Here is a 7354-nt window from a genome sequence, read left to right as displayed (position 1 = left end):
CTCTCAACCACTTCTAATCAATCGCTCCTGGAGATGGTGGCAAGTGAAGTTTGGTAATTGGTCATTCGTAATTGGTTTATTATTGTCACATGTACCGAGATGCAGTGCAAAGCTTTTGTTTGTGTGCCACTCAGATAGATCACTCCATAAATAAGTACATTGAGGAAATACAAAAGGGGAAAAAAACAGAATGCAGAATATAGTGTTACAGTTACAGAGAAAGTGCAGTGCAGGTAGACAAATAAAGGTAGATTGTGAGATCAAGAGTTCATCTTTATCATATAAGAGGTCCATTCAGTCACTTTATATCAGCAGGATAGAAGCTGTCCCTGAGCCTGGTGGTACGTGCTTTCAGACTTTTGTATCTTCTGCCCAATGGGGGTGGGGGGGGGGGTGGAGAAGAGAGAATGACCAGGGTGGGAGGGGTCCTTGATTATGTCAGCTGCTTTCCCTAGGCAGCGGGAAGTGTAGACAGAGTCAATGGAGGGGAGGCAGGTTTCTGTGATGGACTGAGCTGTGCCCACAACTCTGCAATTTCTTGTGGTCTTGGGCAGAACAATTGCTATACCAAGCTGCGATGCATCTGGATGTGATGCTTTCTAAGCAATGAGATCAGAAAAGTGAGTGCAATGGAGAGGATATTGAGGCAATATTCATTGGTTACAGATATTTTGGTATGTCTATAGCCTGGTAGTTGCAAACTGCATTAGGACTTGGCTTCACTGGCACTAAAGTAAATCAGCTTTGTGCTACAACAGACAGAACCCTTTAAACCCATTAGCTAACAAGCTCATTTCTGTCTAATGGGTGCTTCATTCATAAAGGTCCTCATAACCTCACGTATTCATTACAAAAACAAAAAAAATTCAAATAGTTTTGTGTAAATATGAGTCACAGTCTAAATTTGAATTGGTACATCATGTCACTTTGTTCAAACTGAGGTTTTATTTACATTGCAAAATGGTCTGTAGGCTGGTTTCTTGGAACACAGGCTCCACTGATGCGAGGAGTTTGTCATTGGACAATCTCACCGTTAGTCTAAGGGCTGCTCACAGTCTGACCCCAGGACAAGCACACAGATGCTGCCTGCCACAGTATACCTCACCAGTGTAACTGGCCTTCGGAGGGTGAGTTGATGTGAATTGGCTGGTAACCCACTGTCAGTTTACAGTGTGCCTCCTCCATACTGATGTCAGTGTGAAAGCTACCCTGAGATGGGGGTGGATTATTTAACTGATAAGCAAGTAAAAAACTACAGAGTGTATGTTGTTTATGTTGTTTTTGGCTTTATGTTGATAAAAATCACATATTCAAGTGCTCAATAATCAGTGTGCTTGTGAAAGCTAAACAGCAGAAATCAGACTTTGAATGAATATTATCAATTAGATATTTACAAAAAAATCTTTTATTTTTTAGATTTCCTAATTACTCTTGCAATGGTATAGGAACAATTTGTGAAATTCAACTCATCCAACATGCAGTTGCCTTTGTCCAAACTCATACCAACACCCTTTCACCCATGTCCCTTGCACTCACTGACCGAGACTGAACATTTAAGTAATGCTCCAATTTTAAACTCCCTTTCATTGTTTTCAAATCCCCTCATAAATTTATCTTTTCCTACATCAGTAATCTCCTCCAGTCCCAAAATACTTCAAGATCTCTGTGCTCCTGTAATGACTGCTGCTTGATCATCTCTCCATTGGCAGATGTGCCATCATATGCCAAACCCTGCCCTCTGGAATTCCCTACCCAAACCTCCTTAACTCCTTATAACTCCTTCAGACCTACCTTTTTGACCAAACCTTCTCTAATATCCCCTCAAGTGGCTCAGCATCAATACTTTTGTTTGACACATTCCTGTGAAGCATTTTTGGATACTTGTTAAAGGTGTTAAGTGATTAGAAGTTAACAACCAGCACTTTTAACCTGTCTCACGGAGCTTCACATAAATATGTTCATATTAGATAAAATCAAGTTTGTTAACATTTGGATTGTAACTAAAAGCATATCTAAAAACAAAATAAGCTGCTTAAAGTGGCCAATCATATTTCAGTTTTGTGATTGATTCTCCGTGAAGCCTTTGGAATTACAAATTGGCAGAAAACTGAGAAGAAATGAGAAGCTGCTGTGAATAATAGGAAGGCTGACAAGTGTAATTAATATATCTTCACTAAACTTCACTTCAAAATATTACAGTTCAAATATAACAGACTGACCATTCAAAAACAACTGGACTGTGCAATCAAAGTTATGCTCCCTGAGCGGTTGACTGATATGTCCTCTCGTGGAGGTTGAGAACAGTCAGTGAAAGGGAACAGAATTACCTCATGATTTTTCCATATGTTTTTAATTGGCTGATGATCGAGCAGGTGAATCAAAGGGTTGGGACCTTTGCCATCTTCCTTATATTTTGATGTTTCTAATTGTGTTTGACCAAAATCATCACACTAATTGGGAGCATCTTGCAATGAAATAAAAGATGCTTTAATTGTTAATGAATGCAGACACAGTTTATGCAATGCTAATCTCTGCAAATTCAACTTGAACTTAATCCATGAAAACCCTGTTATATTAATTTGATGACGAAGCCCTAGCAAGTGAGGGAGGGCAGAAATGTTAATTTTATATACTCATTGGGGAACAATTGTGCTGCTAAATAGGATTTAATCTTTATAGAATTATTTATTTAAAATATTTAAATTGTAACATTTTGAAGTGAAGTTTTGCAAAGATATATTAATTATGCTTGTCATCCTTCCTGTTATTCAGAGGAGCTTCTCATTTTTGAATACATATCTCCCAGGGCCCTGGCTCAGCTTAAAAGCGATTCCACAAAAGATCATTTTTATCTCAGCTCATCAGCTCAACTTGGAGAGAATTACCTTTTGAGCTACAGGGACAAAAAGCACCAAGGGAGGCAAAGTAATTGGATTCAATTACTGGGGAAAAAAGAATGAGGATGAGTAAAAGAATGTTGTTTACAGGTGAGCAGAGGGGGACTCGGATTTGTTGATCATACTTCTGTGACAACTCACTGTGAGTTATGGATTCATACTATTTAACAGCATAGAATGAGGCCATTCAGCCCATTGTGGCCGTAAAGGGACAATACAATCTCCTGTTCTTATAGCACAGCAACGTTCTCCCTTTTTCTCCCTTTTCCAATTTCCTCTTGAAAGTTACCATTGAATCTGCGTCCCCTGCTCTTTCAGTGCATTCCAGATCAAAGTCAAAGTCAAAGTCGAGTTTATTGTCATATGCACAAGTACATGTGTGCACAGGTGCAATGAAAAACTTTCTCGCAGCAGCATCCCTGGCACATAACATCATATAAGCAGCATTCACAACAAAAACGTAAATTAAACATAAATTATACACAATTTTTACAAGAAAGAACAAAATAAACAAAGTCCATTTTAGTGCAAAGTGATCAAAGTGTTGCTAAACTGTAGTGATTAGGGTTTTGCCGGTTGATTCAAGAACTGAACGGTTGAAGGGAAGTAGCTGTTCTTGGATCTGGTGGTGTGGGACTTCAGGCTTCTGTACCTCCTGCCCGATGGTAGCTGTGAAAAAATGGCGTGGCCCAGATGGTGGGGATCTTTGATGATAGATGTTGGCTCCTTGAGACAGCGCCTCCTGTAGGTACTACTGATGGTGGGAAGGGATGTGTCCGTGATGTTTTGGGAAGAATAAGAAGATCATAATGATGTGTAAAAATATTTTCTTCACGTTGCTTCTGGTTTTTCTGCCAATTATCTTATATCTGTGCCTTTTGGTTACCCATGATATCTGCTTCTGGAAATAAGAATATGTCCTTTCTTAATTCTACCAGTGCTTTTCATGGTTTTGAATGCCTCAGGTTGCTCTACCCTTAACTTGCCCTGCTCTAAGGGATGATCCAGAGGGGAGAATAATTTATTAATTAGAACAGGAGAAGGAAGATTAAGTTGAGAGGAGATAAAAGGTAGCATCGAAAGATTTAAGAATGAAGGAATGGAAGAATGGAATAATTTAAGAATTATGGATGGGAGGATGGAATACATTGGAGGAAACACATCTTGCCATCACTTTTGTGTCTTTTGCTCCCTTATGATATCCAGCCATGCCAAAAGCTTGGACCTTCTGCATTAGAGAAATACCAGACAATTCAAATTTAAATGTCTTTTCAAGCCAACACCTCTGCTGAATTGTGCAATGTTCATACCTAGCAGCTATAATTACATTATCTCACATTTTCTCATGGCAATCTATTCTCTTTTACATACTCATCAACTCCACCCTGATCCTCCTACCACTCGTCTACACCAGGGGTAATCTACAGTTGTCAATTAACCTACCGTCCAGCAAATCTTAGGACGTGTGGGGAAACCCATACTTGTCACAGGGAGAATGTGCAAAGGCCACATAGACAGGATCAAACCAGGGTCTCTGGAGCTATGAGCAGCAGCAATACCTCAATGCCACTGAGCAGTCAGATTTCAGCTTACGCTCTTTTGGAAGGCATGGTTGGTTGAGTTGCAGCTGATTTGATCAAGTCACCTATAAATGAGATGAGCAGGAGAGCTTTGTCGAACAGATACTGACTGAACCAACAAACATCTTGTGGAGATGACCAGGAAGTGGTATTTAACAGACTCAGTTGCAAAATCCGTGGCCTAGATAGGCTCAATATCATCAAAGGGGAAGGATGTGAATGGTGGAGGAGATGATAAATAGTCTATGTAACCTAAGATGTTCAATCTCAAAATCTCCCAAAGGCTACAATATAGAACAATCATTAATGCACAATGCACTCCATTATGAGGAAACAATAGGAGCTCTTTGGAGCAGTAAGACATTTTAAAATATGATCTATAGAGAGAATAGACACATGATATATGTGCCTTTGAAGGACTGAGTCTGCAGGTGCTATGATTTCATCCCTTCGAGACAGCTGCCCTCCTTTGGGTTCAAACAGAGATGTCAGAGGCCACCATCACCAGATTAAATATACCAATTTTATTTTGCATATTGAAGCCTGAGGACATTAGTTTCATCACCTAATACACAAAATGACATTAACTTAAACAACATTATAAATGGTTATTTATTAGCTGTGCCATGTAAAGAAAACACTGAAATATCATAACTATGTAGAAAAGAATGAACAAAAAGCCTGTTTAGCATAATATCCTGGGGGATTTCGTCAATCAAGATTTGGAACCCAGACAATGTTAATGTTCACCTTTTCAGACAGGAGTAAATTATACATAGATCACCTTCTCTTTAAGAGGTATAGCTGGTGAATCATTTTTCCTTTCTGTCTTTCTCCCTTCCTGTGTATATTGTTTGGCACTGATATTTAAGAGTTTGAGCTGAACTCTTATTAAATAGCAATGTATTATTGCAAAATGTTTCGTGAAGAGAGCAGGTTGAATTGGTGGAGCCTGAACATTCTGGGATCCCCTGGCATTACAATGGGGAATCTGCCTTGTGACCTGGTGAAGGATTAGGTTTGCCATTTATTTGAATGAGGATTCTGGCACTGGGATTGACGAAAGGGTAAGGTATGTTAATTATGATGTTATTTTTGTTTATTTTACTTTGCTTGAATATTTTGGATTAATTCCTAGCATCTTAATGTATTTTATTCATTTTTATACTTTTATTCAATTTTGTTTATGCAGTAGTTTTCATTATTTTAAATGTTTGTAAATAAGTTTAAAATCTGATAAAAATACATCCCAGCTTTGACAGTAGCTGAGGTTTGACCCCAGCATTGCCCCCTGTCAAAGTCTGTCAGGTTGTTCCAAGGCAGAGCCACAGCCACACTCCACCTAGCTGCCACCAAGGTGTCGCTCCACCTCGTCACTCAATGCTCAGAGGTGGAGAACCAGTTCTCGGCCCTCTGCATGTCGCCGTCTTAATCTTTTTTGTTTAAATTTGCATGTCCATGAAATGTGGCATCATTAGCAATGCTGACACTTATTGCCCATCCTTTACTGCCCACGATCTTTGGAGGCAAACATGTTGGTGAGTTTGGAGTCACACATACTGTAGGTCAGACCAGGCAACGACAGGAGATTTTGTTTCCCAAGGCACATTATTGAACCCGTTGACCTTTTAGGACAGTCCAATAGCTTCTTGGTAATTGTACTGTAGACTAAGCACTATTTTTTTAAATTGCAGATTTACTTTGTTTCTTTAAATTAAATTTGCCAGCTTCCATGGTGGAATTCAAACTTATGTGTCTGGACCTAGGCTGGAACTCCCCCTGCTGATCTTTAACCATTCAACTGCCATCCCCTTCTGTTCACCACACAGGAGCTGTGGGCTCTGAGTAACGGCAGCAGGTTGAATCCAACTAGTTGCTCTGTTCATCATGCCTACGTTTAAACTGTGTTTGAGATTTATTTAACAATTTCAAGTACTACATCCAACAATACATGGCAGAATTGAAAGGACAATTATATCTATCATTTATTATATCATTTCAAATGCATTAATGTAGTACGGTATTCCTAATGAAGTAGAGCCACTGGTGTGCCTTCTTCATGATTGCATCAACATCCATTCCAAATACCACAAAACATTTTGCACAGAATGGGATATCATTGCTTGTGGGGAAGTTCTGTTTCCTATCTGGGCTTCAGCAATATAGCAATCTATTGAACTCAGATCCAGGAACGCCCTCTAAAAGAGTCAAGTTCAAAGTCGAGTTTATTGCCATATGCACAAGTACATGTATACACAGGTGCAATGAAAAACTTACTTGCAGCAGCATCACAGCCACTTGGCATCAGATACACAACATTCACAAGAAAAACATAAATTAAACATAAACTATACACAGTTTTTACAAGAAAGAACACAATTAGAACAAATTTGTCCATTATAGTGCAAAGTGGTCATAGTGTTACTATACTGAGGTAGGGTTAGGGTTGTGTATGTTGGTTCAAGAACTAAATGGTCAAAGGGAAATGGCTGTTCTTGAATCTGGTGGTGTGGGACTTCAGGCTTCTGTACCTCCTGCCTGATGGCAGCTGTGAGAAGATGGCATGGCCCGGATGGTGGGTATCTTTGATGATAGATGTTGCCTTCTTGAGGCAGCGCCTCCTGTTGATACTACCGATGGTCGGGAGGGACGTGCCCGTGATGTATTGAGCTGAGTCCACTACTCTCTGCAGCTTTCTACATTCCTGCACATTCAAATTGCCGTACCAGACCATGATACAACCAGTCAGGATATTTTCAACAGTACATCTGTAGAGATTGGTCCATGTAGGTGTTGTACATTTGCTGTGCCAGCTAAATCACCCAGGTCTCTTGGTCCATATCCCGATTTATGACATCTGTAGTAACTAATTATATA

At 39.6% G+C, this 7354-nt stretch overlaps 1 long non-coding RNA gene across 2 annotated transcripts in view; it reads left to right on the top strand.

The window, feature by feature from the left end:
- The first annotated feature begins 1019 nt into the window (after positions 1-1019).
- The window catches only part of LOC127582377 (uncharacterized), a 33821-nt gene continuing 27486 nt past the window's right edge, over positions 1020-7354 (top strand). Inside the window, exon 1 of one of the 2 annotated variants that reach the window (XR_007958107.1) lies at positions 1020-1127. This is a non-coding gene — a long non-coding RNA (uncharacterized LOC127582377). The remainder of the gene's footprint in view (positions 1128-7354) is intronic. The other variant, XR_007958108.1, reaches the window with a different exon arrangement.

Source organism: Pristis pectinata, chromosome 24, assembly GCF_009764475.1.
Source record: "Pristis pectinata isolate sPriPec2 chromosome 24, sPriPec2.1.pri, whole genome shotgun sequence".
Lineage (NCBI taxonomy): Eukaryota > Metazoa > Chordata > Chondrichthyes > Rhinopristiformes > Pristidae > Pristis > Pristis pectinata.
The sequence above is the reverse complement of the archived record's forward strand: the minus strand, read 5'-3'. Positions and strand labels throughout refer to the sequence as shown.